This window comes from Triticum aestivum, chromosome 4B (assembly GCF_018294505.1).
Source record: "Triticum aestivum cultivar Chinese Spring chromosome 4B, IWGSC CS RefSeq v2.1, whole genome shotgun sequence".
NCBI lineage: Eukaryota > Viridiplantae > Streptophyta > Magnoliopsida > Poales > Poaceae > Triticum > Triticum aestivum.
This window is the reverse complement of record NC_057804.1, coordinates 579549707-579573694: the sequence shown is the minus strand read 5'-3', so window position 1 is coordinate 579573694 and position 23988 is coordinate 579549707. Positions and strand designations below refer to the sequence as shown.

Here is a 23988-nt window from a genome sequence, read left to right as displayed (position 1 = left end):
TACTGTACACATAAGGGCAAATATGACCCAAAATATAGTGTGCGCAGCACAAGAATATAGTGAAATCACTTCCCTTCAACAAACACCCATGTCACTAGGGTACATGTTGCAAACCCCTCCCATATCTTCCACCCAAACTATTGGTCACTAGGACATATCAGGTTAGAAACTCATGGCGTGAGAAATTGGGCGGGAAACATCCGGGCGGCACATATCGGGCGGGAAACACATGACATGAGAAACTAGGATGCAAACTTTGAGGTGACACATACGGGCGGGAAACACTTGAAGCAAATTTCGATACCGTATGCAAGTTGTGACATGTCTGGCCATTTATCGGCCCCTTTTTACCGAGAAAACTTCAGAAAATGTAAAACTTGTCGAAAACCCAAGCAACTTGGCTTGGTGCCTTGAATTTGTCATAGAAGGTCATAAAAAAATTAGAGGCATTGATGCCTACCATGGGCATGCCCACCCTCTAGCAAAAGATGGGGTCATTTCAAGAATGTCCAAATACACCATGTTAAACGCAGGGTGTTCAGGTAGGCATACATGCCAGGTTTGAAGGAAAATAATATTTAAAATCATAATTTAAACGGGTACTTAAAACTGTCATTTTAAGATTTTAACATAACTAATAACTAATAACTACAAAGGGATAAAATTTAAAACAGTGATTTTTCTTCAAAAAAGTATTTAATAAATATTTGAAGGGAAAACGAATTGAAAATCATCATTTAAAATAGTTACTTAAAACTATTATTTTGGTATTCCAAACAATATTTCAAATTTTTTAACATGTTTCAAAAAGAAGAAAAATAAATTAACGAAAAAAGAGGAGGAAATTGAAAAAATAGAAGAAAAAGTGTTAGGCCTTGTCCAGCTAAGCGAGGACATCGCTCCCGTCGGGCGCCTGTTGGAATTTGTTCGGAATTTAAAAAAAGTTCCCGTTTTCAAATTCTTTTGTTCACAATTTCTAAAAATGTTTGGGCAAATCCAAAACACTTTTTTTGCTTTCGGAATTTTGTGCACATTTCTGAAAATTGTTTTGAAATTTATATTTTTGTTCGTTTTTTCTGAAAATGTTTGTTTTCACAATTTTGTTTGTGCCTATCAGAAAATTGTTTGCGTTTTAACATTCTGAACAATTTTTAAAAGACAAAAACATATTTTTGAAATTTCCTTGCAATTTTCGAAAATGCAAATATTTTTTAACTTTATGAACCAAATTTGAAAATAACACACATTTTTCAAAAATTTGAACAAAAAATTGAAAGCACAACCATTTTCTGAAGAATAAAGAAGAAATGTTATAGGAAAAAAAAGAAAAAGAAACTGTGGAAAAAAGACCGGTTTGTGTAGTGTTAGTAAATTCTTTTTAATTGCTATACTGTTCATTACTTAAAGTTTCAGGCTTCACATCTTTCACTAAAGGCATGTAGTCCTAGTGGCTATGTACTCATGTTGTTTTGTAGGCGTTAGCGTGACCGATTCCCATGATTGCTTGATTCTAAATAGTTTCCTTAGTTTTTCCAAAGAATAAATTCCAAGAATGCAAAAGTTCATTCAAAAATGAAAAACACATTTTATTTGAAATACAGAAATTTCTATAACCATCAATGTTTTCTTTTGTAAACTGAGCGTAGCTCAGATGTTAGGTTCCTTATGGTGCAACCAGCCCACCAGGGGTCTTCACAACCTTGGAATCATGCATGGCCATATGCTATGAGATGTCCGGCTTCACTCTTGATGCGATGTTTTGTGTCTGGCCTCCTCGCCATTCATAGCTAGACTAGGTAGGAAGTGCGGCTTGCCGCACCCTGCAGCACCGCTGCCGGGTACAAGTCATATCAAATCCGGTAACAACAATACAATCATCGAAGCATTGCAAATATAAACAATAGCATGATATTGGAGCAACACAGGTTCAATCCTAACTTAATATTGTGAATAACCCTATAGGACCCTACTTGATAACCCTATGAATAACATGCCAAAAACCTAAGTACACATGCTATAACTTAATACTCCTCCACATGATTGTATGAACCTGTCACAATTATAATATTTAGCCAAAGGAAGTATTTGCATCACAACATGAGTATGACCTTGTATACTCACTGGCGCAAGTAGGAAATCAGAGTAATCACTGGAAATCACCAGTATAACATAGCAAGATTATATCAGAAGCACAACATTGATATAAATATGTTCAGTACATAGTAAACTGGTCCAAGCAATAACAGAAGGTAGTGGAATCAGGTGTGCCAAAAGCAAGCCAAGACGATCCATCGCAACTAAACAAAAATAATAATTGGGCCGCAACATGGATCAAGCCAGTCACAACAAGCGGAATCACAAGTAATAATAAACGGCAGAAGTGAGTGCCCGTGGGTAACTACCCTAAAGGGAGTCTGGTGCGAGAGTAGCCTGTCCAGCATTGCCGTTGCTTGCCTGGTCTGGAGTAGAAGGAAAATGAAAAACATTAGGTCATATGGTACCGAAACGAATTATATAGCGATAAAGAGATATGTGGACATTCTACTGTGCTTAGACGTGCCTTTGGTATTTTCCAAAACTGCTCATCCTTTTACAATTCTTTTGCAGGGTCAAAGGAAAACACACATCCGGACTGTCAAAAGATATTTGTAAAACCTACAATATTGAAGGGTTAACCTTCTATTATATTTCTCAAAAAGTCAATCCAATGCCATTAGCATGTTTGATATATTCAGCTATGTTCTAACCGTTTCGAGACAAAGTTCCCTTTCCAAACTCTAAGTCATTTATACAATTAGTACAAATAGCCATGGTCGGGTGCATATCAATGAGAAGGAAAATACCAGACACGTATCTTTCTTCCTACATGAAGTGTATCAGTAATATGATATAGAAATGGAGAGTGGGAGACCGAGAAAGAGAAGAAGAGAAGGAGGGAGGAGAGTTCTGCGAGAATAAATATTACCACCATGGATGAATAAACAGTACATGGATTTGTGTGTGCCGCCATCATGCTATACCTCGCTCCCATTCTCTGTTCTAATCACAAAGATAAGGTTGGAAAAAGAGCAAAGCATTAATCCTAGAACTATACTTGCCCAGTGTGACTAAAAGGATATTTATCAATGCAAAAACAGAATCACAATTGTAGATCAGGTTACAGATCTTTGAGATTTTTGGTCTTTTAAAAAGTTCATAATTCAAAGTAAATTAAACTGGCCAATCCATGGAAAAACCAGAAGAAAATCAAGCATTTATCGAATAAGGTCCAGACACAAGCAGTGATCTCACTGAGATCATTTTAGTCTGATAATGTAAGTATCCGGCATGAACATATATGTGAAGACACCTCCCGCTTCAACAGTTCTAGGATATGAACGAAAAGATGAGAAAGCAAACGAAAAGACAGGAAGTAACCTGTTCCCTAAAATTACAGTTCATGGACATCCTGAACAAATTATCTTCAATTGCTCACTGAGTGTATTCATGCTTAAATTCCCTCTTGGTCTCCCTGTCAGTTTGCACACATGAGCATAAACATCTGGCCCATGCATCTAAATACTAAACTCTTATTCATAGATAAATTGGAAATCAAACCAAGGTATGCTTAAATTCATGACGCAAGTGACATACCATGAGCATTTGGAAGATAAGATTAAAATTGAAAGCTCAATGTGCATCCAACATGAACTCACCAGCATATATTATTAGGCAAATAGCTATGTCAATCTAACCAAGCATGAATTATTTCTACACACCACTAAAACTGTAAGCATATAAAGAATACACCAGCATATAAGTATAATCAAATAGATGTTACAGGTATACATAAGGATCAAAGCATGGTGTCTGACCTTGTGCCTCCCTGAGCATACAACCTCTCCTGCATAGATAGATATTTGCAAATGAGTACAGGAAGAAAGATAAATCAACATATGAAAGCAACCGTTGTTAATATCCTTGTGAAACGACATCTATTTCCACACTTCTCTCTAGCCTACACATATGATTCAGGATGGCAACTCATTCTGCTAGTGCAAGCTCCATAGCACAATTTAGTTAGATATTTGGGTTGCATGATAATTAGACAGCACAGTTACAATGCCAAAAGGAGCTTGAATTTTAACGCTACTATTATACTGCATAGATAAGATATCTTCAGTCTACCATGATTATCACGGAACATCATGAAAGATGAATTTACATGAGAAACTAACCCATCTATGAAATTAGTGTTGTCCATGACCCCAGGAAGCCTCAATCTGCTGATGAAGGCATTACCCAAAAAATAATCACAAGATACACTGACCAATTAAAGTCACAATAAAAAAACGGATGTATGCTGAAGTGCTTGTTAATTTACTCAGGATAGGGAAATGGCCACTTATTGGTTATTCCATTTTTGTTTCTACATGACAATTATTTGAGACATGGAAGGGGATATATACAGGTCAAGGATTGTTGCTGTCAGCAATCTATTCACATGGATCCACCTAGAAAACCATGGGTTGGCTAGTCCATCCATAAACATACTCCACAGGTCGTATCAACACATGCAAATAATCAGGTGACTGAAAAGCATGACACTGCTTTTAATTTTTCTTGCACTGTCAATTCCCTCAAACTACCTCTCAGTAGTAAATACTATTTAACCTGAATAACCGATGGTTATTCAACCATATGTAAGTAATTAAGAGTAGGCTGCTTTATCATGGAAGGAGACATTTCACTGATAGACGTAGCAGGAGCAGCCTAATTTCAGCCGAAGAACACCTGCAATAGGACACAGAAATAAGAATAAAATATGGAACAAATTAGCAACAGCGTACTTCTACTTCCATAGGCCTACAAAAAGAACACATGAGTAATAAGGTCCGGGAACTGTACTCTAAATAATTCTATAGCTGCACGAAAACTCCCAGGCGAAATATTTGAACCCAAGCACAATGGAAGTAGCAGGACCAATGTGGGGAGTTTCAGTTGTCAGATGTGCCCTGCCTTCTACCGTGACCGTCTATTTTCATCCGTGGATGAAATCCAGTGGGGAGTTAGTAAGACATCAGACAAGCCCGATGGCGAGCGGCGTACGGTCAAACACCACAAATGGTAAAATGGGTACTATGGTAAAACCTACACATCCACTACAAAAATATGACAGGAAAGCTTGATAAATTTGTGCATAAACTGATAACATGTGCTTGACATAGTAAGAGATACATGTGTGGCCTGATGGTATGTAAAGCAGGGCTCACAGAATATTGAAATTACAAATGAATTGTTATTTGTATCCTTTTTCATTGGAAATACTGAAAAATACATTCTCTGAAGATATCCTTTTCGGCAGTGCTCACATGCATAGATTAACTAAAATAAAAATATTGACAGTCTATAGATACTACACTAACCAACAATACCCCAATTAAGTTAATTATGTATCTCTTTGCTCAGGTCATGACGCAGAGAATAAAAGACTTGTATGCACTCATGTATACCTCTAATTAACCACTACATGGCACTTGTACATTTGTGCAAAAGTCAAAATGCCCCATAATAAAAAGAACATAAATCATGCATGTGTCCATGATTTCAATCGAACCTTGGCTGCCATAGTGTCATAGTAGTATCTAAAAAAGCTTTAATATCACTGAAACACTTCCATGACTTGAATTTCCCAAAGGTGAAAGCCATTCAAGATAAGAAATAGTCTGAATCGACCAAATCATCGCAAAAATCCAGTTCACTTGGGACATACCTGCAGTTTCAGAGAACAATGAAGCAGTCAAATATAAATAAAAAATCTAAAATTACTGAAACACCCAGTTTCACATGATAATCCGGTGAATATAGGCAACTGGCAAATAGACAATCCTTGATATTTTCTGGAGATGCATAGACCTGCTGTAACTAATGAATGCTAGATAATCATGGAAACCTCCTCTCCCAGCACATACAATTATCTGGAGAAAGCCACAAATACAAATCAGAATATAACAGCTAATGACTAATATTACAAATGGTGAATATCCTAAATAAATATATGAAACAAAAAAGGGGTGCATTACCAGAAGAAAGGCATTTCTGTCGATGTACTTCTCTTCACAAATTCTATGGAACCTCCGACGTCGGAAGCTATATCATAAGTGCCAACCAAAGGGCATCATCCTTCATCAGCTGTTGTAACCGATCAAAACAAAAAGGCAATGAGTATTGAGGAAAGAAGTACTTTTCTTTCAGAACACCTGAACAAATTTTGTTATCATTGATAAGGCATCACAAAATATTTCAGTTATGCTAAAAATAATTAATCTCCCATAATAAGTGAAAGGGATAACTTTCTCTGCTTAATTTTTTCTGCTAAAATCAAGCTGCACATATGTTGATTTGAGTGCAACAGGGCCACATTGATATGAATGTCTAGCTCTATAGGTCCTGCTGATTAGCAATCGAACAAATTTGTCTTAGTACCTTCCCCAATCTTGGTATTTGTCCCATTCATCACGATTTCAGTCTCTATTGACACAATTCCTCATCGTCCTGTCTGCCCTCACCAACGGTGGCATACCCCAGTACCACGTACAGCCATGAAAATGCACGGAAAGGAGGAGAAGGCCTCACCTTGGCTCGATGCCAATCTGGCATTCCTCCGATCGATGGCGAGGACACGCTCCTCCTGGCGCTCCTCTGGGTGAAGCAGCTGCGCAAGCGGCAGCCTCCACCCCTCCCGATGATGGCAACACAGCGAGGTCGACGGTGCCTCTTCCCAGTGATAGTCACTGAAGCATTGCGCTTGCAAATGAACAAGTCGGCAGAGGGCGGGGAGGAGGGGAAGACGCGACGACGCGAGGGTGAGCGGGGGCGATGGCGCAGTCGGGAGAGGGAGAGAGGGCGAGAGAGGGAGGGGTAGCTGAGAGAGAGAGATCCGTGGAGGCCGGCGTCGCCATTTATCTCCGGCGTGGGGAGTCGGCCTGCGAAGAGAAGATGGGCAGCCAAAAACGAGCCGTCAGCACGGAGATCGACATACGAGGAATTCGGGAGCGAGAGCGGCGAGGGGGAGGGGGGCTCACCATGGCGCGAGGCGGAGACGGCGACAGCGGGGAGGGCGGGGCGGGGCACCTCTTCCTGGTGCGATGCGGTGCAGGCGCGGGGCCGCATCGCCCAAGGACTGCTGCTGCGCCACCTTGGCGTGCTGATGCTGCTCCCCGCCGCCGCCGCCGCCTTCGTGCTCCTCGTCCTCCCTCCTCTGCTGCTCGTCGTCGTTGGAGGGGGGAGAGGGGCTCTGTTGCGGCGGATCTGGCCGCCGCCGGCGCGATTCGAGGCGGTGGGTGACGGCGTCGACGACGTGGGTGGGAGGAGAGGAGGCGCGCGGGAGGGGAGAGGAGGCGGACGCGAGTGCGGGAGGAGGCGGCTAGGTTTTCACTCACCACGGTGCTGCTGCAGTTTTATACCCATATGTGAAATGACTAAAATACCCTGGTGGGGGCAAGGATATTACATTCTGATGCAATTGGAATTTTATCCAACGGCCGAAGTTGATCGGGTAAATATCCAACGACCCACAGCGATTTGGATCGAGATCCGACGGTCTGTGTCGCGAGGAGATTTCGATCCGACGGCTGAAAATCCAAACGCACGGAGAGGCTCCATTTTATTCTGGACTCTAACAATGGGATGTGGGGCAAGGTGAGTCATTTGGTTGTAATCATGGTGTGAGTAACATTGTAAGCCGATAGGACAATGTATCCGCTTCTTCAACCTGCTTTTTTAATGGATGATACACATGTTATGCGTACTCCTAAAAAATACTAATTAGTAATTATTAGTCTTACAGATCCTCATTAACAAGCATAAAAAAATCATGACATAACATATGCTATGCATTGGTTGAATAGTCATGGCATGTTCATTATTGACGGTAATCCTTTGTTGTAACATTATTGTCCGAATGAGATATCTTCTACTCCCTCTGTCTCACAATGTAAGATACTTTTGGACGCTATGCTAGTGCCAAAAAACGTCTTATATTATGGGACGGAGCGAGTAAAAGTCAGTGTTCAAACCATTTCGGAGAAACATGATTCAACTATCAAGGTATATGTGTGTTTTGGTCTTTAGCAAATCACTCCAACAATTTGAATCCCCAGCATGATGCTTGAGATGAGATTAACATGCATTCTAGATTTGGAGATGTTTCCTTCTCACAATATCACATATCTGAATATCATTTTTGTTATTTCTGGTATTTATTGTACCATCAGGATTGATGATGAATAGATTGAAAGTTTTCCTTTAAAAATAAAAATACAGTGCATATTTAACTTTCTAGCTAAGATCCGAACTTCCAACGTTCAAACAAGTTTATGCTCCCTTAGTTTTTATTTACTCCGCATATTAGGTTTGTTTAAGTCAAACTTTGTATACTTTCAACAAGTTTATAAAAATATTTAACATATACACCACCAAATATATATCATCGTACTCATCATTGTATATATTTTCACATCATATAAATTTGTTATCGTGAATGCTCATATTATTTTCTGTAAACTTGGTCAAACTTTATAAGGTTTGACTTCAGCCAAAACTAATAGCGGAGTAAATAAAAATGGAGGCAGTACAAGAATCTACCAACCTCTGCAATACCAAATATTTTTCTTTTGTATTGTAAATATTGATAGTTTATACAAAATTGGTCAAATAACTTATACATGCTTGACTTTGTTAGACTGTATATACGTAGACTCTGTATACACCTTGTATTGTACCTCTTGGTACCTCTATATATATGAGATAGCCACACCCGTTTAGGGTGTCGAGCAGTTTCCGAAACCACATGTTTAATATGGTATCAGATTAGGTTACGATGTCTTCCGCTGCCCCCGCCGCCGCCGTTGTCGTGCCGGCTTCTGTCGTCGCCGTTGCTGCGCCGGTCCTTGCCCCTGCATCCCCCTTCCTCGCCTCTCGGCCTCTCGCGAGCTGGTGGCAAGCCCGGTCCCCGGTGGCGCCCCTCCTGGTTCCTCGTTCGGGTCTGGCGCGCAGGGCGATCTGCCTCCGCCGGTGGCCCATCCTCCTCGACCGATGTTGCTGCACCGCTGCCCTATGGTGGTACTGCGCCCACGTACGGCGCTCCGCTTGCGCCGATCCACGGTGTCCCACCGCCCTATGGTGTCTCAGCACCACCGTATGGTGCTCCTGCATCGGCTTACGGTGCCATGCCACCGCCGCCATCTGCCTGGCCGGCGCCTCCCTACGGCGTGCCGCCGCCGCAACCCTATGCGGCGCCGCCTCCTCCGTTGTCCTACGTGGACACATGTACTACGCCTTATGGGGCTCCCGTCGCACCTACCTACGATGCCCTAGCTGCTGCTCCTCATGGCGCCTACCCGTCTTCGTCGTATGATGGTGTCGTGCCTGCCTATGGCACCTCTTCGGCGATCCCTGCTCATCCAGAGACGGCCCCATCGATGGGTCTCTACGTGCCACAAACGCAGGCTCACACTGATCATGCTGCGGCGCCATCACCATTTTACTTCTCGCACCTTCTTCCGGTGAAGCTCACTCGGGACAATTACTTGTCATGGCATGCTCAGGTGCTGCCTCTTCTTCGGAGCCGCTACTTGGAGGGGTACGTTGACGGATCCAACCCGTGCCCGCCGCTGTATCATCCGACGTATCACACGTGGGTGTTCCAGGATCAGGCCATCCTCTCCGCCATCCAGTCTTCGCTCACTCCGAGCATTTCGTCTATGGTCATCTTCGCCGCTACGTCTCGGGATGCATGGGCGGCGCTTCACACTAGCTTCACCTCTCAGTCTCAGGCACGTGCTCATTCTATACGCACCGAGCTGGGCGAGACCAAGCTTGGCGACCTCAGCATCACAAACTACTTCCATAAGATGACCGGCCTCGCCGACACGTTGGCCTTTGATGAGCACATGGGTACATCATACATGACATTTCAGAAAAGTGCACAATTTAGTTGGAAAAAATTACTAAGCCGAATCAAGCAAACACATGGACATGTATAACATGGAATCAATCCAACAACCTATGAGCTCTTGAAGCAACCGCTTTGAAGGAACAAGTTGGAGGAAACAAGTTTCAAGTGAAGTTGATGTTGTCAGTTTTTACCTCTGATTTTTTGGTGTGCCACACCCATGTGACGGAGAGACGAGGCCATAGGCGTACATCAACAGAAGCTAAATCAAATTATCTTTCCAATGCAAAAAAACTCACATCATTTGGAGTTGTGAGTCAAAAGTACTAGTCATTCTCATGGAAGGTGTCCAGGCTGTCAAGACTTCATGAATTTTCGTGGAGCTCTTCAACAACTCCCAAAGTTGACTGCTTATTCACCCAAGGAAGCCATGCAAACCTGCTTACTTTTGAAACCATTTTCACACCTAGACAAGGGGGTTGTCCCTCCTATAAAACCCCATCTCCCCCATCCTCTAAAAAAACCTTTTGTCAAACCATTCAGCTACAAGCTTATGCAGTGATGACCCAAAAGTATAGGGGATCTATCGTAGTCCTTTCGATAAGTAAGAGTGTCGAACCCAACGAGGAGCAGAAGGAAATGATAAGCGGTTTTCAGCAAGGTATTCTCTGCAAGTACTGAAATAAGTGGTAATAGATAGTTTTGTGATAAGATAAATTGTAACGAGCAACAAGTAACAAAAGTAAATAAAGTGCAGCAAGGTGGCTCAATCCTTTTTGTAGCAAAGAACAAGCCTGGACAAACTCTTATAATAGGAAAAGCGCTCCCGAGGACACATGGGAATATCGTCAAGCTAGTTTTCATCACGCTCATATGATTCGCGTTCGGTACTTTGATAATTTGATATGTGGGTGGACCGGTGCTTGGGTACTGCCCTTACTTGGACAAGCATCCCACTTATGATTAACCTCTATTGCAAGCATCCGCAACTACAACAAAAGTACTAAGGTAAACCTAACCATAGCATGAAGCATATGGATCCAAATCAGCCCCTTACGAAGCAACGCATAAACTAGGGTTTAATCTTCTGTCACTCTAGCAACCCATCATCTACTTATTACTTCCCAATGCCTTCCTCTAGGCCCAAATAATGGTGAAGTGTTATGTAGTCGACGTTCACATAACACCACTAGAGGCTAGACAACATACATCTCATCAAAATATCGAACGAATACCAAATTCACATGACTACTAATAGCAAGACTTCTCCCTTGTCCTCAGGAACAAACGTAATTACTCACAAAGCATATTCATGTTCATAATCAGAGGGGTAATAAAGTGCATAAAGGATCTGAACATATGATCTTCCACCAAATAAACCAACTAGCATCAACTACAAGGAGTAATCAACACTACTAGCAACCTACTAGCACCAATCCCGGACTTGGAGACAAGAATTGGATACAAGAGATGAACTAGGGTTTGGAGATGAGATGGTGCTAGTGAAGATGTTGATGGAGATTGCCCTCTCCTAATGTGAGGAGCGTTGGTGATGACGATGGTGATGATTTCCCCCTCCCGGAGGGAATTATCCCCGGCAGAACAGCTCTGCCAGAGCCCTAGATTGGTTCCGCCAAGGTTCCGCCTCGTGGCGGCGGAGTCTCGTCCCGAAAGGTTCCCCCTTATTTTTTTCTCATTGAAAGACTTCATATAGGATAAGATGGGCGTCGGAGAGCCACCAGGGGGCCCATGAGGTAGGGGGCGTGCCCAGGGGGGCGCCCCCACCCTCGTGAGTAGGGTGTGGCCCCCTGGCCTTCATCTTTGGCAACGATTTTTCTTTATTTACTTTAAGGTATTCCGTGGAGTTTCAGGACTTTTGGAGTTGCGTAGAATAGGCCTTCAATATTTGCTCCTTTTACAACCCAGAATTCCTGCTGTCGGCATTCTCCCTCTTCATGTAAACCTTGTAAAATAAAAGAGAATAGCCATAAGTATTGTGACATAACGTGAAATAGCAGCCCATAATGCAATAAATATTGTCACAAAAGCATGATGCAAAATGGACGTATCAACTCCCCCAAGCTTAGACCTCGCTTGTCCTCAAGCGAATAGCCAATAACAATAAACATGTCCTCATGTTTAGAGGTAGAGGCGTCGATAAAAATAAAATACGGACATGAAGGCATCATGATTATTTCATAACAGCAACATAAATAGATTTTGTCATATGATTACTCATGTTCAAGTGATGATCTTTTCACAAAGCCAAAGCATGAATCATAAACCTTATTGAGCACCAACAAATTATACCCTTTGTCATTGAAGCAATTGCAATTTATCATAACATCGGAAAGAGTCTATGTCAGAGCTTAAAAGCAAGTCCACATACTCAACTATCACTTAGTCCTTCATAATTGCTAGCACTCACGCGATACTTGTGGTTACGGAGTTTAATCGGACACGGAGAAAGATAGGGGCTTATAGTTCTGCCCCACAACCTTTTACCTCAAGGGTAATGTCAACAATAATAGTTCATGCTCCCCTACATCCAATTAGATATATATATATCATACTCTTTCCAACATGCTGAGCTTGCCAAAGGATAAAATGAAAAAGCAAAGGTGAAGATCACCGTGACTCTTGCATAAGGTAGAGGATAATAATAAAAGATAGGCCCTTCGCAGAGGGAAGCAGAGGTTGTCATGCACGTTTAGGGTTGATGCACAAAATCTTAATGAAAAAGAACGTCACTTTATATTGCCCCTTGTATGTGAACCTTTATTATGCAGTCCGTCGCTTTTATTGCGTCCACAACAAGTTCGTACAAAGCTTATTTCTCTACACTAATAAGTCATGCATATTTAGAGAGCAATTTTTATTGCTTGCACCGATGACAACTTACTTGAAGGATCTTACTCAATCCATAGGTAGATATGATGGACTCTCATGGCAAAACTGGTTTAAGGGTATTTGGAAGCACAAGTAGTATTTCTACTTGGTGCTAAGAATTTGGCTAGCATGAGGGGGAAAGGCAAGCTCAACACGGTAGAGGATCCATGACAACATACTTTATCTCGGATGTAAGAAAACATAACTCATTATGTTATCTTCTTGTCCAACCTCAACTCTTTAGCATGTCATATTTTAATGAGTGCTCCCAATCATAAAAGGTGTCAATGATAATATATCTACATGTGAAACCTCTCTTTCCTTATTACTTCCTATTAATTGCAACGATGACCAAAGCTATAATTGCCAACTCCCAACAACTTTTAATCATCATACTCTTTCTATGTGAAGTCATTACTTTCACTAAGATCAATATGAACTCTTTGATTCTTTTTATTATTTTCTTCTATTCACCCAAGATCATGGCAAAATAATCAAGCCCTTGACTCAACACTAATCTTTATTATATAGCTCACGGACTCGATTACAAAGAAGGGTCGTAAAGCAAAACTCAAAACTAGATCATGCCATGACTTTATTCTACTAAATCAAGATACTACTAATAGGATCGAACTAAGAAATACGGTAAAGATAGGAGTTGTAATGGTGATACGATACCAGGGCACCTCCCCCGAGCTTGGCAGTTGCCGAGGGGAGTGCCCATACCCATGTGATTATGTCTCCTTTGTTGTTGGAGTAATATTCTTGGCGATGATTCCCCTTAGAATACGGTTCTCCTCCTCGAGCTTATTGACTTGCTGCTTGAGGTCCATTATTTTCTTGCGAAGCTTTCCTGTAACGGCTAAAGCTCCTTGCACCCAAGGGTGTTGCATACCTGCGGGAGAACAAGAGACACTCCTCCTCATATTTTCATAGGAAAGAAATTTAACATTGGAAGGGATAACCGAGTTTGGAATAGCTGAGCTCTGTAGTTCCCCCATAGTAAACCCAGTTCTGAGGCGAGAGGTGACTTCTTGATCTTCCATGGCATCTACCCTCATCAGGTCAACCTCCATCTCTTCCTCCGTCGCTGGCCCAAGGTGGTCAGCATCGCTGTTTGCCCTTGGTTCCGGTGCTGGGTTAGATACCCGGCTCTCCTTGACTAACTCTTGAGAAGACATCTTGCTCAAATCTGCAGCAGCAACAGCTCGAAACGAAAACAGAGGAAATTTGCGTGATATGAGAGTCAAAACCTTCGGGAGTATATATAATGAATTTTTACCGACCAAAATACGTATCATGCAAGGAAACAGAGTCCGGAGGGCACACGAGGTGCTCACGAGGTAGGGGGCGCGCCCAGGGGGGGTAGGGCACGCCCTCCACCCTCGTGGAGGCCTCGTGTCCTCCCCGGACTGCTACTTATTTTTCTATTTTTCTAAATATTCCAAAACAGAGAAATATTGCATTAAAAATTGTTTTGGAGTCGGTTTACTTACCGTACCACATACCTATTCCTTTTCAGAGTCTGGAACGTTCTGGAAAGTGTCCTTTATGTATTCCTCCGGGGTTACGGTTTCAATAATATTGGTTTAAACATTTATAGGATTACCTGAGATATAGTGTTTGATCCTTTGACCGTTTACCACCTTCGGATTTGTGCCTGCGAAGTTGTTGATTTTTATGACACCGGAACGATAGACCTCTTCAATAACGTAGGGACCTTCCCATTTAGAGAGAAGTTTTCCTGCAAAAAATCTTAAACGAGAGTTGTATAGCAATACATAATCACCTACATTAAACTCACGCTTTTGTATCCTTTTGTCATGCCATCTTTTAACCTTTTCTTTAAACAACTTGGCATTTTCATAAGCTTGGGTTCTCCATTCATCAAGTGAGCTAATATCAAATAACCTCTTCTCACCGGCAAGTTTGAAATCATAGTTGAGCTCTTTAATAGCCCAGTATGCCTTATGTTCTAGTTCGAGAGGTAAGTGACAAGCTTTTCCATAAACCATTTTATACGGAGACATACCCATAGGATTTTTATATGCAGTTCTATAGGCCCATAATGCATCATCAAGTTTCTTGGACCAATTCTTTCTAGACCTATTAACAGTCTTTTGCAAAATTAATTTGAGCTCTCTATTGCTCAACTCTACTTGACCACTGGACTGCGGGTGATAAGGAGATGCAATCCTATGATTAACGTCATATTTAGCAAGCATCTTACAGAAAGCACCATGAATAAAGTGTGAACCACCATCAGTCATTAAATATCTAGGGACTCCAAACCTCGGAAAAATAACTTCCTTAAGCATTTTAATGGAATAGTTATGATCAGCACTGCTAGTTGGAATAGCTTCTACCCACTTAGTAACGTAATCAACAACAACTAAAATATGTGTATATCCATTAGAGGCAGGAAAAGGTCCCATATAATCAAAGCCCCAAACATCAAATGGTTCAATAACAAGTGAATAATTCATAGGCATTTCTTGACGTCTACTAATATTACCAGTTCTTTGACATTCATCGCAAGGCAAAACAAACTTATGAGCATCCTTGAATAGAGTAGGCCAATAAAAACCAGATTGCAATACCTTATGTGCAGTTCTATCTCCAGCATGGTGTCCTCCATAAGCTTCGGAGTGACACTTGCGTAGGATCTGTTCCTGTTCATGCTCAGGTATGCAACGTCTAATGACACCATCTACTCCTTCTTTATAAAGATGTGGGTCATCACAAAAGTAATGTCGCAAGTCATAGAAAAACTTTTTCTTTTGTTGGTATGTGAAGCTAGGTGGTATAAATTTAGCGACAATATAATTAGCATAATCAGCATACCATGGAGTGCTACGAGAAGTGCTTATGACATTTAATTGCTCATCAGGGAAGCTATCATCAATGGGTAGTGGGTCATCAAGAACATTCTCTAACCTAGATAAGTTATCTGCAACGGGGTTCTCAGCTCCTTTTCTATCAACAATACGCAAATCAAATTCTTGCAGCAGGAGAACCCATCTAATAAGTCTAGGTTTTGCATCTTTCTTTTCCATAAGATATTTAATAGTAGCATGATCAGTGTGAATAGTTACTTTAGAATCAACAATATAGGGTCTGAATTTATCACAAGCAAATACAACTGCTAAAAGTTCCTTTTCGGTAGTAGCATAGTTTCTTTGAGCATTGTCTAGAGTCTTACTAGCATAATGGATAACATTTAATTTTTTATCAACTCTTTGCCCTAGAACAACACCTACATCATAATCACTAGCATCACACATAATTTCAAAGGGTAAATTCCAATCAGGTGGCTGAACAACAGGTGCAGAGACTAATGCTTTCTTAAGTATTTCAAATGCTTCTACACAATCATCGTCAAATACAAATGGTACATCTTTTTGTAACAAATTAGTCAGAGGCTGAGAAATTTTTGAGAAGTCCTTAATGAACCTCCTATAAAATCCGGCATGACCAAGGAAACTTCTTATACCTTTGATGTCCTTGGGACATGGTATCTTTTCAATAGCATCAACCTTGGCCTTATCAACTTCAATACCTCTTTCAGAAACTTTGTGCCCCAAGACAATACCTTCATTAACCATAAAGTGGCACTTTTCCCAATTCAAGACAAGATTAGTTTCTTCATATCTCTGCAAAACTCGATCAAGATTGCTTAATCAATCATCAAAAGAGGAACCATAGACGTAAAAATCGTCCATGAAAACCTCACAAATTTTTTCACAGAAGTCAGAGAATATAGCCATCATGCATCTTTGAAAGGTAGCAGGTGCATTACATAAACCAAAAGGCATACGTCTATAAGAAAAAGTACCAAAAGGGCAAGTAAAAAGTAGTCTTTGATTGATCTTTAGCTGACACAAGTATTTGAGAGAAACCAGAATAACCATCTAGAAAGCAATAATGTGTATGTTTGCATAATATTTCTAGCATTTGATCAATAAAAGGTAAGGGGTAATGATCTTTCTTAGTAGCTTTATTTAACTTACGTAAATCAATTACCATCCTATAACCTGTGATAATTCTTTGCGGAATCAATTCATCTTTATCATTAGGGACAACAGTAATACATCCCTTCTTAGGGACACAATGGACATGACTTACCCACTGACTATCAGCAACGGGATAAATTATACATGCCTCTAGAAGCTTAAGTATTTCTTTTCTTACCACTTCTTTCATTTTAGGATTCAAACGTTGTTGAGGATCACAAACTGGTTTGGCATCAGCTTCCAAATTTATTTTATGTTGACATAGAGTGGGACTGATGCCCTTAAGATCATCCAGAGTATATCCAATAGCTTCACGGTGCTTCTTCAGAGTTTTCAATAATCTTTCTTCTTCATGCTCTGAAAGGTTAGCACTAATAATGACAGGATATATTTTCTTTTCATTAAGATAAGCATATTTAAGATTACCAGGCAATGGTTTAAGCTCAAACACGGGATCACCCTTGGGTGGAGGAGGATCCCCTAGGATTTCAACAGGCAAATTGTGTTGCAGAATAGGTTCCTGTTTAAAGAATACTTCATCTATTTCCCTTCTTTCATTCATGAACATATAATTTTCATGGTCTAGCAAATACTGTTCTAAAGGATCACTAGGAGGTACAACAATAGAAGCAAGACCAATATTTCATCCTTACTAGGCAATTCTTCCTCACGATGTTGTTTACTAAATTTAGAGAAATTAAACTCATGAACCATATCATCCAAGCCAATAGTAACAACATTCTTTTTGCAGTCTATCTTAGCATTAACAGTATTCAAGAAGGGTCTACCAAATATAATGGGACAAAAGCTATCTTATGGAGAACCAAGAACAAGAAAATCAGCGGGATATTTGGTTTTTCCACACAAGACTTCAACATCTCTAACAATTCCCACTGGAGAAATAGTATCTCTATTAGCAAGTTTAATTGTGACATCAATTTCTTCTAACTCAACAGGCGCAATATCATGCATAATTTCTCTGTATAAGTCAATGGGTATTGCACTAGCACTAGCACCCATATCACATAAGCCATGATAACAATGATCTCCTATTTTAACAGAAATAACAGGCACGCCTACCACATGTCTATGTTTATCTCTAACACAAGGTTTAACAATTCTAGCAGTTTCACCACAGAATTGAATAACATGCCCATCAATATTGTCAGACAAGAGATCTTTAACAATAGAAATATTATGTTCTACTTTGACTTGCTCAGGAGGTGTATAAGTTCTAATATTGCTTTTACGAACAACAGTTGAAGCTTTAGCATGATCCTTCATTCTAACAGGGAAAGGTGGTTTCTCAACATAAAAAGTGGGAACAATAGGATCATTATAAGTGACAATATTTTCTTCAACTTTAATAGGTGCAGCTACTTTTACTTCTATGGGAGGATGATATTTAAACCACTTCTCCTTGGGGAGATCAACATAAGTAGCAAAAGATTCACAAAAAGAAGCTACTATTTCAGAGTCAAGTCCATATTTAGTGCTAAACTTACGGAAAATCTCGGTATCCATAAAAGATTTAACACAATCAAACTTAGGTGTCATACCTGACTCCTTACCTTCGTCGAGGTCCCAATCTTCAGAGTTGCGTTTAATTCTATCCAATAAATTCCATCTGAATTCAATAGTCTTCATCATAAAAGAGCCAGCACAAGAAGTATCGAGCATGGTGCGATTGTTATCAGAAAGCTGAGCATAAAAACTTTGCATAATCACTTCTCTTGCGAGCTCATGATTGGGGCATGAATATAACATTGATTTAAGCCTCCCCCAAGCTTGAGCGATGCTTTCTCCTTCACGAGGCCAAAAATTATAGATATAATTGCGATCACGATGAACAAGATGCATAGGGTAATACTTTTGATGAAATTCCAACTTCAATCTTTTATAGTTCCAGGATCTCATATCATCACATAGCCTATACCATGTCAATGCGTCTCCCTTTAAAGATAAATGTAAAGCCTTCTTCTTAACAACATTATCGGGTATACCTGCAAGCTTAAATAGTCCACAAACATCATCCACATAGCGTAGATGTTCATCAGGATGCTTTGTTCCATCTCCTGTAAAAGTATTAGCTAGCAGTTTTTCCATCAAACCCGAAGGATTCTCAAAAGGAGTTTCATTTTCAATAGGTTCAGTAGGTTGAGTAGGTTGAGGAGCAACTCTTTGCTCTACTGTACGGGGTGAAGATACCGCGAACAAGCCCCTCACACAATTACTTTCCATAGTAACAAGTGACAGAAAATTTCAGCACACTAAATAATTTTTTTCTTACCAAATTCCACCTACCAAAAGCGCTTCACTCCCCGGCAACGGCGCCAGAAAAGAGTCTTGATGACCCACAAGTATAGGGGATCTATCGTAGTCCTTTCGATAAGTAAGAGTGTCGAACCCAGCGAGGAGCAGAAGGAAATGATAAGAGGTTTTCAGCAAGGTATTCTCTGCAAGTACTGAAATAAGTGGTAACAGATAGTTTTGTGATAAGATAAATTGTAACGAGCAACAAGTAACAAAAGTAAATAAAGTGCAGCAAGGTGGCCCAATCCTTTTTGTAGCAAAGGACAAGCCTGGACAAGCTCTTATAATAGGAAAAGCGCTCCCGAGGACACATGGGAATATCGTCAAGCTAGTTTTCATCACGCTCATATGATTCGCGTTTGGTACTTTGATAATTTGATATGTGGGTGGACCGGTGCTTGGGTACTGCCCTTACTTGGACAAGCATCCCACTTATGATTAACCTCTATTGCAAGCATCCGCAACTACAACAAAAGTATTAAGGTAAACCTAACCATAGCATGAAGCATATGGATCCAAATCAACCCCTTACGAAGCAACGCATAAACTAGGGTTTAAGCTTCTGTCACTCTAGCAACCCATCATCTACTTATTACTTCCCAATGCCTTCTTCTAGGCCCAAATAATGGTGAAGTGTTATGTAGTCGACATTCACATAACACCACTAGAGGCTAGACAACATACATCTCATCAAAATATCGAACGAATACCAAATTCACATGACTACTAATAGCAAGACTTCTCCCTTGTCCTCAGGAACAAACGTAATTACTCACAAAGCATATTCATGTTCATAATCAGAGGGGTAATAAAGTGCATAAAGGATCTGAACATACGATCTTCCACCAAATAAACCAACTAGCATCAACTACAAGGAGTAATCAACACTACTAGCAACCTACTAGCACCAATCCCGGACTTGGAGACAAGAATTGGATACAAGAGATGAACTAGGGTTTGGAGATGAGATGGTGCTGGTGAAGATGTTGATGGAGATTGCCCTCTCCTAATGTGAGGAGCGTTGGTGATGACGATGGTGATGATTTCCCCCTCCCGGAGGGAATTATCCCCGGCAGAACAGCTCTGCCAGAGCCCTAGATTGGTTCCGCCAAGGTTCCGCCTCGTGGCGGTGGAGTCTCGTCCCGAAAGGTTCCCCCTTATTTTTTTCTCATCGAAAGACTTCATATAGGAGAAGATGGGCGTCGGAGAGCCACCAGGGGGCCCACGAGGTAGGGGGCGCGCCCGGGGGGGGGGGGAGGGAGAGGGCGCCCCCACCCTCGTGAGCAGGGTGTGGTCCCCCTGGCCTTCATCTTTGGCGACGATTTTTCTTTATTTATTTTAAGGTATTCCATGGAGTTTCAGGGCTTTTGGAGTTGCATAGAATAGGCCTTCAATATTTGCTCCTTTTCCAGCCCAGAATTCCAGCTGCCGGCATTCTCCATCTTCATGTAAACCCTGTAAAATAAGAGAGAATAGCCATAAGTATTGTGACATAACGTGAAATAGCAGCCCATAATGCAATAAATATTGTTACAAAAGCATGATGCAAAATGGACGTATCATGCTGCAAGACTGCTAGAGAGATCCAAGAGATCTTACTACCTTTGCTCTTGTGAGTTCATTCGGATTCATGAGAAGGAGCCTCTGGTTCCCCTAGTTCGTGCTCTACGGTTCCTGCCGTTTTGTGTGGATTAGTCCCGGTTTGTGGTTCTGCGATTGTTCGAACAGCGGGTTGGAGTTCTTGTAGCTTCGATCAGCCATACCCAACGTATGGGTTGCATCCAACCTTGGCAGGTATAAAGCTAGTTATCCCGGCTGCTTGCAGCTAGTTATCCCTTGCGATTCGATCCTACGACGTGAAGATCGGGCCACCCACGGGCGTGAACTCGTTCATCAGGTTCCCACCTATCATCTGGCATCAGAGCCTTCGTTGACATGGTAGGATCTGTTATCCGAGTTTATCTTGCTATCATCCCTTTAGATCGAGTGTTTTTCATGCTATATTTTCTGCCCTAGAAGTCCAAAGCCCCACCAAAAATAAATCCAAGCCTTGTTGGTGCTGAGATCTTGTTGTTGCATACCTTGCATGTTCCTCATCATTTAGATCTGCACCAAGTTCATCTTCATAATTGCTTTTAGATTTGGTTGTTGTGCTTTGGAAAAAGAGAGAAAAAGTGCAAAAAAATCAAAGAGAGAAAAAAAGAGTGGAAAAAAGTCAAGAGAGAAAAAGAAAGTCTTGTGTAAGATCCAAAAGTTTCAGGTTGATAGAAAAAATTCAGAAGCTTGTGTGTTGTGTTTTTCAATCTCGGTGCAAAGGTGCAGCAGATCCATCCACATATTTTTCTTGGTTTGTATCAACTTGATTTCAGCACAAGCCCCTTTTTTTGTTTACCCCACCGAGCTCCACCAAAAACCGAAGCTAGTTCTTTGATCCCTGTCTTTCAATCGCTTTAACACATCTGGGAGAAGCACAATCTGATGTGAACTCATAAGAACTTTGGCGAGTAAGAGGTGAGGTTGTGTGATTCCACAAAATTATCCTATTCCACTTTTGGCCTTACTAACATGGCACGATCTAGATCGAGTGTTCATGGAGAAAACCATGGGGAAGAAGATGCCCCGGTCACACATGCTGAGTTTCTGGAATTACGAAACATTGTTCAAGAATATCGAAGGAGGCTTAATGAGCGTCTTCGAGCAAGTGGTGACGGGGTTCAACACCGAGAATACCCTGTTTCTCATGAAGTGAAACAAAGAAGGCATGCTCGAGGGTATGGTGTTGTTGCTCGTGGGCATGTCACCACTACTCAAGAAATGCGACAAGGAGGACATGCTCGAGGGTATGGTGTTGCTGCTCGTGGGTGTGTTGTTGCTGCTCCTGAAATGCGGCAAGGATGGCATGCTCGAGGCAAGCTACTACTTCCCCTAGGCGTGTCACTGCTGCTCATGAATCACAGCAAGGATGTCATGCCCGACGACAAAGTTATGGCACCCGTCGACACACCGATGACCCACCGCAAAGCATGACCGTGGTTGATGAACCGACTCCGGTGATTCATAGGTCATGTTTACATAAGAATCCCATTCCTAATGTTGCCATCTTGACCACCACTACTGTCCCAACATCCAAGAAACATGTCCCACAAATTACATGTGAGGAAGAGAGTCCACAATCCAAAATTCCACAACATAAGAGTGATAAGAAAAGCAAGCTAAGTGACTCCACCTAAAGTGAGGAAGAGTGACCACTTTCAAAAACCCCACAACTTGAGAGTGAAAAGAAAAATGAGTTGAGTGACTCCACCAAATGTGAGGAAGAGTGTCCACTTTCCACAATACCATATATTGAGAGTGAGAAAAGTGAGGTGAGTGAGTCCACAAAATGCGAGGATCAGGTTATTCATCAGGAGATTAGAGGAATGAAAAATCTCCACCTAGATATACCGCACATTGAGGAAGAGAAGATTAATGAGTTGTGTGAGTCCACAAAATGTGAGATTGAGATCATTCCACACCTCATTGGAGAGATAAGCGATCCACAACCCAATATACCACACAATAAGAGTGAGAGGATAAGTGAGTTATGTGAGTCCACTAAATGTGAGGTTGAGATTTTTCAACAAGAGAATAGCGAGATGAGTGATCCACCACCATGGGAAATTATTAGTCCACCAAATGAAAAGAGAGAGGAACATTCAATAACTAACATTTCACAAAATTGTCTTTCTTTGCAATATGTGCATGTGCAAAATGCATACCTATCAGCTCTCTTGCAATGATGGGAAATTGAGATCCAAGAACAAATATGGAGGACATGGAGTACCACTACACAAGGTGCATGTGTGAATATTGATTTTAGGAAAAACATTCAGGTACTCAATGAGGTGAAACAAAAAGGATCTTCCATTTTGATGAAACAGAGGTATGCACGTATGAGTTTTTGAAGCAATGGCGTGATAAGATTAGAGAAAAACAGCAATATGATTTTGCTAATCTTGAAGAGGCTATAAAAGATCCAATAAAACTTAATGTTGCACATGATTATTCATCATTTTCTTTTCCTAGTTATTTTGTATTGTCCTTGTGCTATAATTTTGCATACCAAATAAAGTTGAGGACAACTTTTCTTCTAGAGAGGGAGACTGATAAGAACATGATGATGATGGGTTACAAATTTGTTCTTCATGGAAATATTTGCTGGAAGGAACTCCTAAGTCGAACAAAACATCATGTTTGCATTGTCCAAAAGATAGCAAAGCTGAAAACTAAAATACTCTATATCATGAAACCTTTGCATTATGATTTGGTATTGCCCTACTTTCTTTTGTGTGATGACCAGGTAGAGTCGAGGATGACTCCTTTTCAAGAGAGGGGAAATGATGAAGACATCTCGGGCATCTCGGTCATTGAAACAACACCAATCACCCCTGGACAAAAACATGATCACATGCAACACAATTCTAAGGTGAAAGCTACAAATGAGGATTGCATCATTTCTTTACATGGATATTATCCACTTCCCTTCTACTTATCTTTTGCAGATCAAAGAGAGTCGAGGACAACTCTTCATCAAGGGAGAAAGGATGATGAGCACATGGGTACATCATACATGACATTTCAGAAAAGTGCACAATTTAGTTGGAAAGAATTACTAAGCCGAATCAAGCAAACACATGGACAGGTATAACATGGAAGCAATCCAACAACCTATGAGCTCTTGAAGCAACCGCTTTGAAGGAGCAAGTTGGAGGAAACAAGTTTCAAGTGAAGTTGATGTTGTCAGTTTTTACCTCTGATGTTTTGGTGTGCCACACCCATGTGATGGAGAGACGGGGCCAT

The 23988-nt window shown here is 41.1% G+C and overlaps 1 long non-coding RNA gene across 7 annotated transcripts; it reads right to left on the bottom strand.

Moving 5' to 3' along the window:
- Nucleotides 1–2165: 2165 nt before the first annotated feature.
- LOC123093376 (uncharacterized) lies at nt 2166–7425 on the bottom strand. 7 transcript variants are annotated; one of them, XR_006445311.1, is made up of 11 exons: nt 7065–7424; nt 6616–6965; nt 6063–6171; nt 5896–5957; nt 5597–5752; nt 4218–4773; nt 3855–3883; nt 3418–3511; nt 2966–3039; nt 2748–2862; nt 2561–2655 (listed from the first exon to the last, which is right to left on the bottom strand). It is a non-coding gene; the product is annotated as an uncharacterized lncRNA (long non-coding RNA). The 7 variants fall into 7 exon arrangements; XR_006445308.1 differs by lacking the exons at nt 2561–2655; nt 2748–2862 and adding an exon at nt 2166–2459; XR_006445312.1 differs by lacking the exons at nt 2561–2655; nt 2748–2862 and adding an exon at nt 2166–2459 and having other exon boundaries at nt 2969–3039.
- Nucleotides 7426–23988: the final 16563 nt, after the last annotated feature.